The sequence below is a fragment of the Saccostrea cucullata genome, unplaced genomic scaffold (assembly GCF_032062105.1).
Source record: "Saccostrea cucullata isolate Sc308-1 unplaced genomic scaffold, CSIRO_AGI_Scuc_v1 ctg5749, whole genome shotgun sequence".
Lineage (NCBI taxonomy): Eukaryota > Metazoa > Mollusca > Bivalvia > Ostreida > Ostreidae > Saccostrea > Saccostrea cuccullata.
Genome location: NW_026929313.1, coordinates 1 through 7,417, shown reverse-complemented (window position 1 = coordinate 7,417; position 7,417 = coordinate 1). Strand labels below are relative to the sequence as shown.

Here is a 7,417-nt window from a genome sequence, read left to right as displayed (position 1 = left end):
TGACCCCCGGGGGTAGGGCGGGGCCACAATGGCCGACCAAAGTTTTACATAGAAATATATAGTACAATTCTTTAAAAATCTTCTCAAGAATGACAAAGCCATAATTCATCATATATATATGGAAGCATGTTCAGGTAGTGTAGATTCAAGTTTGTTCAAATCATGACCCCCCGGGGTAGGGCGGGGCCAAAATGGCCGACCAAAGTTTTAAAGATATATATAGGAAAATTCTTTAAAAATCATTTTCTAAAAAATAGCAAATCCATGATTGGTCATGGGACTACTTTTGGATTTAAACTTTACAATAAAAAGCCATTTTCTACTTTTTCCTAGCCTTAGTGCTCAGGTGAGCGATGTGGCCCATGGGCCTCTTGTTCAAAATGCTACTCCTCCTACTGTTTTGGTCTGATTTCGATATAACTTGGCACACAAGTAGACTACACTAGAATCCATAATTCTGTTTATTTTGATTTCAATGAACTGGGTTGCTTGGTTACTAAAAATAGAAATTTATGTGAAAAACTTTCAAAATGCTACCATTCGTTCGCATTGTAACACTGTACACCTCCTATGAATCAATTGTTTTGGAAATACATTCCCAGCTACATGTAAAACTACATTAATTTTATATTAATTTTTCCTTAAAATACTAGTTTTTTTTATTTACTTTTTTAAAATTTTTGTTATGGGACCAGGCAAAATTAATCACAATGATGGGACCGGTTCAAACGGGCATGGGACAATGAGTTTTTTTTCATCAGAGAAAACAGTAATACTCCGGAAATTTATATTGTTTTCATTCCGGTTCAGTGATTATGTTGCGGATGTAAACTGGTACATGTACATGTATATAATGGCTGAATCCGCGTTATAGATCTAGAGCGTTCATTTTCCCTCTTAGCAGTATAAGAGTAAAGACGTGTGCGAACCATAACAGCGGTAAGTGAGACTTAACGAAATAAAGTCAGCTTACAGGCGAAGTCAACCTTAGGAAATTAGGAAGGTCTAGTCTACAAGAATAATAAGTAAAAGGAGGCTGTTCACTCATATGGATACGCCACCACGCGCCGGTGGAGAGCTGTTGTATTCATATTACTAAACACAAATATATAACATATAATATTGAAAGCAATAGCTCACCAATGTAGTTGAATCGCAGGTGAGTTGCAGAATCTCCCAGAATAACGTCTGTGTACTGTCAGGTATATAAAGCAACTGAACATTGTTGTTTAAATTTGAGAACAGCTCATGTAAGTGTTTAGGTGATCTCGAACCCGAAATTATTTACTACATTCCTCCCTTTCATATTTTTAAGCTTTTATCTATATTGTATATATAAATAACTAAAACAGTAACACTATATTTAGTTCTCAAATAATAAAAATATTTACATTTATAACACGTTATGCAATATGACAACAATCAGACAATTCGACTGTATATCATCTGCATCAGTGTCCCCTAATCTATGTTACAACTGCCTAAAAACTTAACTGATTAATTTTAAGTGTAAAATCATTTAGTAAAATATCATTGCCCAGATTTGTAAGATGTACTCCATCGACTCGAAATACTGTTTCCTACAAATAATATTTGGATGTTTTATAGTATTTTCCTTTTCAATGAATTCTTTAATGTTTATGTTAATATTTAACCTTTCCTTTTCCCCTTCCTTCCAAGATGACCCTCTCCAAGTTAGTCTTGATAGCAAGTCTGAAAAAGTAATTTTACATTTTGGAAATTCTTCCATAATGGTAAAGTCTCTTTGTATAATTGGAAGACATCTTTTTGAACAAGCAAATTTTATGTCATTGGACCCCAAATGAATTATAATACAATCTTGAAAAGGGAATTTTGATTTGCAAAAATGAATGGTTTCTAATAATTGTTCCCATTTCATTCCTCATTTTAATTTCAAGTTTATCTTCATGAAATTCTAAATTTCTTTTACAAAGTTCTAATGCCCTTTGTTCAACCCAGTACACAAAAGAACATCCTACAATCCAAACAATATATTTTTTTGAATATTTCAAAAAGAAGGTCTGGTTGGTTTGTCACATCAATCAGAATACTTCAAATTTTCTAGCGAAGCAGAGAAGAACTATTTACAATTGGAAACGGTGATTCCGATATAGTCTGTCCAGGAAACTTCGTACTAAAATTTGTCATTACTGTTAATGAACTGGTAAAGATTCTCAAACTTGTTCTAATGCCCTTTGTTCAGCCCAGTACACAACAGAAGATCCTACAATCCAAACAATATATTTTTTGAATATTTTAAAAAGGTCTGGTTGGTTTGTAACATGAATAAGAATACTCAAAATTTTCCAGTGAAGCAGAGAAGAATTATTTACAATTGGAAACGGCGACTCCAACAGTCTGTCCAGGAACCTTCGTATTAAAATTTGTCATTACTGTTATTAATGAACTGGTAAAGATTCTCAAATTTTTCTATTTTCAGTATTTGGAGAATCTGTAGAAGTAAACAATACATATACTCAATCCAAAAAGAGACAAAATGATGAGAATCATAGCTTTTGTGTGATTGTGAAATATGTTGTTCCAAGAAATGTTTTTGTCCGTAATTACGCTTGCATATCTTACAACCCGTCAGTGGATAAGCATACCAGGGAAGATGATCTTTAATAGCATATCTTTTTACATGCATAAATTTACAAAGACAGATAGGACATGTTCTTCCTTTTTTGAAGTTGTACAGGGTAATTTGGTTGGGATTTCAGGTGACACATTTTCATGAGGAGCATAGTCAGGTACAAATTGCCATTCTTCTTCCATCTTGATGCTAAATAGAAGATGCTACAAGGATATATATATATACATGATCTCTGATTAAAATTTGTGCATATTCCCACCGAAGCAATGTCAATTAAGCATAAAAATATGAATTTATCTCTATATCATCAATGCCAAAACTATAATATGGCATAAAATATATATATTACACATAAAACGAAAATGTATATTTTCAGTCCTCATTTAGATCATAATCATCAAAATAAGCAGGGTTTCTTCGATTCCTCTTTCCTCTACATTCAGCAGGATTATCAAACAAAGACATCAGAGTATCCGACGCCATTGAATGAGAATTCTGAGACATGTTGGTTTGATCATCATCATAAAAAGTTTGGTTTTCATTAAAAAAAAACTCTGGAAGATTATAATCTTCAAGATCATTGTGAACACTCTCATCAATGTCAAGATTTTCTAAAATTTTGTTTCTTAATCTAGATAACCATACAGGAATATTTCGGTCTGTATAATTTAATTCTGTCATGATGTTTGACCTTTTCTTTTTTTCTGTTTTTGATCTTAAATAAATAGGTCATTTTATTTCCTTTTTGAAATAGGGACCTTTCCATGGGGGCTTTAGTTTTGGGCTTTGACCCAATGTCAGCATAATTTAATTTGTACACAATATCCCCACACTGATATCTATTATGTAAAGCTTTTAAATCATAGTCCCTTTTTTGTCTATGCTAAGAAGTTCTCTAGCTTCACAATGAGTAGATTCTATCTTTGATTTGAGATCTTTCACATAAGTGTTTGTATCTTTTCCTTCCAAATTATCAGAGGTACCTAAAAAATGTCTAATGGTTGAATGACATCTCTACCTAACATCATCTCATTTGGCGTAAATCCTGTTCGTCTTTTTTTTTCAAGCCCTTATTGCACCTGCAATCTTTGGTTAATAATCATCCCATGTGTCTTGCTTATTTTTTAAATAACATCTTAGAGCTTGCAAAAGTGTTCTGTTGTACCTTTCTACCTGACCATTAGATGCTGGATGATAGAGAATTGTTCTTGTTTTAGCAATTTGTAGAAGTTACAAATTTGATGCATAATAGCACCATCCATGTTTTTACCCTGATCAGTATGTAATTCTAATGGGCAACCTAACCTACAAATAAAATTTTCAACAAAATTCTTTGCAATAGGTTCTGCCCTTTGATTGGGTAAGGCGAAACATTCAATCCATTTTGTAAACTGGTCAACAATTATTAGGGCATATTTATTACATTTCTTTGTTTCAGGTAAAGATCCTAAAATATCCATGTGTACTCTTTCTAAGGGAAAACCAGAATGATATTGTCCTAACTGTGTCCTAGCTTTGATGTTGGCTTTTTTGTTTTCATTACACTACTTTACAAGATTTTACATATTCTGTACAATCTGAACGCATATTATACCAAATTGCATATTTTTTTTTATTTTTTCAAAAGTATATGTTCCTAGATGTCCTGAAAGTTGAATGTCATGAAACAGTTCAAGGATTTCTTGTTTCAAACTTTCTGGTACTACATATAACAATCTAAGTGTACTAGGATCTTCCCAGAAATAGTACAGAATGCCTTGCTTTGTTTGTAATTGAGATTTGCACAACCAAAAATGTGTAATGGTCTAACTAGATAGCTGTAATTCTTGAATAGATGGTTCATATTTGTTTTTTTAGCCATAGTATTATTTGACTAATGTCTCGATCTGTTCTTGAGAACTTTTTATTCTTTTATTGTCTAATATGTTCGTAGGTTGATCTTTTGGTATTGTTTTTGTTCATTTTACCGATATGGGAACTACATAATCTACATCCTCCTCAAAAGTTTACCATTATTTCCTAGCTGTAGTACAAAAGGTGCAACCCCCACATGGAAGAGAATTGAGTGGAATATTTGCTTTATAATCATTACATGATGGTGTTGGATTAGGAATTCTTGACAATGCATCTGCATTCTGATGATGTTTACCCGATCTATATTGAATAACCATATTGTATTGGGCTAGTTCTTCTAACCACCTATCTAACTGACCTTGAATATTCTTAAAGTTCATTAGCCAGATAAGACTATTACGATCAGTCCTAACTACAAAAGGTCTTCCTAATAAATAATGTCTATATTCTCTGGCAAAAACAACAATAGATAGAAGTTCTTTTCTTGTTTTACAGTACTTTCTTTGTTGAGATGTTTAAACTTTACTAGCAAAACAAATTGTTTTTTTTCTGTACCATTTTGAACTTGACTCAGTTCTGCGCCAATGCACTTATAAGAGGCATCTGTGTCTGATATTAACATTTCATCAGGATCGGGATGATGCAAAACATAGCATGTAAAAGAGAATCTTTAAAGTTTTCAAATGCCTCTTGATGTTCAACAGTCCATTTAAATCCTGATATTTTATTGACCAATTTGTGTAAAGGTTCAGCATACTCAGCGAAGTCTCTTACGTGATCTCGGTGGTAATTCACAAATCCCAAAAAAGACTCCAATTCTTTCACATTTGTAGGTACAGAAGGATATGGAGATAACGAACAGTATTCAATCTCAAAGTCCATAAAACAATACAAAATAAGAGGAGAGCAAACACGGACCCCCGAAACATCAGAGGTGGGATCAGGTGCGATGGAGGAGTGAGCATCCCCTGTCGACCGGTCACACCTGCCGTGTGCTCCTTGTCATGATCAGGAAATAACGGAAAAAATCCGTCGTCAGTTCAATTCAGTGTATAAATAATGGACTAGCAATTGGTATGAAAAACGTCAGTCAGCATTTGACTCATTGATACATTGAATTTGCTGACAAGGTCATTGTATCGAGCTTAGAACTTACGAAATGATCACTTTAAACGAGACTGTTGATATTCTTGTTTCATCAACTTGCTTGTCAATAATTTACCTCGTTTTAGAAACTGTTCATACGTAGAGCATGCTCTTGCGTATCGAATCAACTGAGATATATATACTCCGTATGCAGGTGATGAAGGTATATTGCTGCATAAGTAAGGGAAGTTGACGATAGAAAAAAAAGTCATCACGTTTATCATATAGGTTGGTTGTTAGATTACCATTATTGTCTTTTTCAAGTAAAATATCCAAGTATGAAACAGAAGTGTCGGACTCTGTGGTATATTTTATCTTAAGCTCACCAGGATATATCGAATCGACGTAGGAATGGAAATTAATATCAATTGACAATACGTCGTCGATATATCTAAATGTCGAGTTGAAGGCCACAGCAAGTGTTTTCCTCTTGTCACGCATAAGATTTTGCATAAATTCTGCTTCATATGAATATAAAAATAAGTCTGCTAATAACGGAGAGCAATTTGTACCCATGGGTATTCCAATAGATTGCTGGAATACCTCGGTCTCCAAAAACAACACACTGGGTGAAAAGTCCAGTTTCCGCAAAACTTATTCGTAAGCCGCGGGTTTACACACACCTCCTAACCTCATTAGCATAAATCGGAAGAATTCGGAGATAAACGTAATAAAATATGAACAAAATCCGTATACGTCCGAACAGCTTTCCTCGCGAGAATTCAGCGAGACCAAAATGCTAGAGGTGAAAATCGAGAGAGAAATTCAACATGAGAAAAGAGGTAAAACTTTATGTTATCTCGATTTATAAGATTTGTAAATTGCAAAAAGTTGAAAAACAAACGTTTCTTTACCTGAAAAGTGAAAGTAGATTTGCAGTTTCTTATTATGTCAAGTGCTATTGCACTTTAAAGTGTCAAAACAGCACCTCTCTATTTTGTAAACATGTTTCCACGTGGAAGGGAGTAGTTTATGTCGGTCAAGATTAACCCACATACATTGATTTAGTAAACAAAACACTCGTAAGTAGAATTTCATTTATTTTTTCGATTACCTGTAGCACAAAATGGCTAAATATTTTAGGACATGTTTGTCAAATGCTGTTAATAGCATGTTTTAAATAGAAGAGAAATTACAGGTGTGCTATAGTTCGTTCTGACTTGTAAGGTAGTCTACTAAGCATGCATATGCAGAGTTACGCGTATAAAAGTCTATTCTTACTTATCAATACCCAGTGATTTGTGAGAACCATATGTGTTTTTTTCAGATACCAGGAGACTAAATTTAATTCTATCCGTACTCGTGTGTAGCACAAGAAGTTCTTCCGAATTTCCTCTACACATATACATGTGTACTTGGATAAAGGATTAAAGGTTTGTTTACATTTTGCAGTTTTATTAGTGTCAGCTGTTTATATCAATCATGCAGTTTTCACTATAGCCTACTGATCAAAATATGGTTGTTACTTTTCTAATTTAGTAATTTAATATCATAGAATTTATGATCAGATGATGTCAATGCAGTTCTCACATACTTGTGTATATATCAGGTATAAAACTTCACATATGCAGTTGTCGCCCGCGTGGCGCAGTGATTAGAGCATCTGCTCTAGAGTTGGGAAGTAAGGAGTCAATCCTTACGTCGCAAGTTCGAATCCCACTGTGGGTCGTGGAGACCTGAGTCCTTCGGATGAGACCATATAAAACCGAGGCCCCGTGTCGCTGTAGGTGCTGGCACAAAAATGATACCTCCCTGCTCAAAGGCCCTCAGTGCCGAGCATAGGACAAAATTTGTACCTTTCCC

General features: G+C 34.1%; 1 pseudogene; it reads right to left on the bottom strand.

Annotated features, from left to right (window-relative positions):
* Positions 1 to 1,481: 1,481 nt before the first annotated feature.
* On the bottom strand, positions 1,482 to 2,169 carry LOC134280447 (uncharacterized; annotated as a pseudogene).
* Positions 2,170 to 7,417: the final 5,248 nt, after the last annotated feature.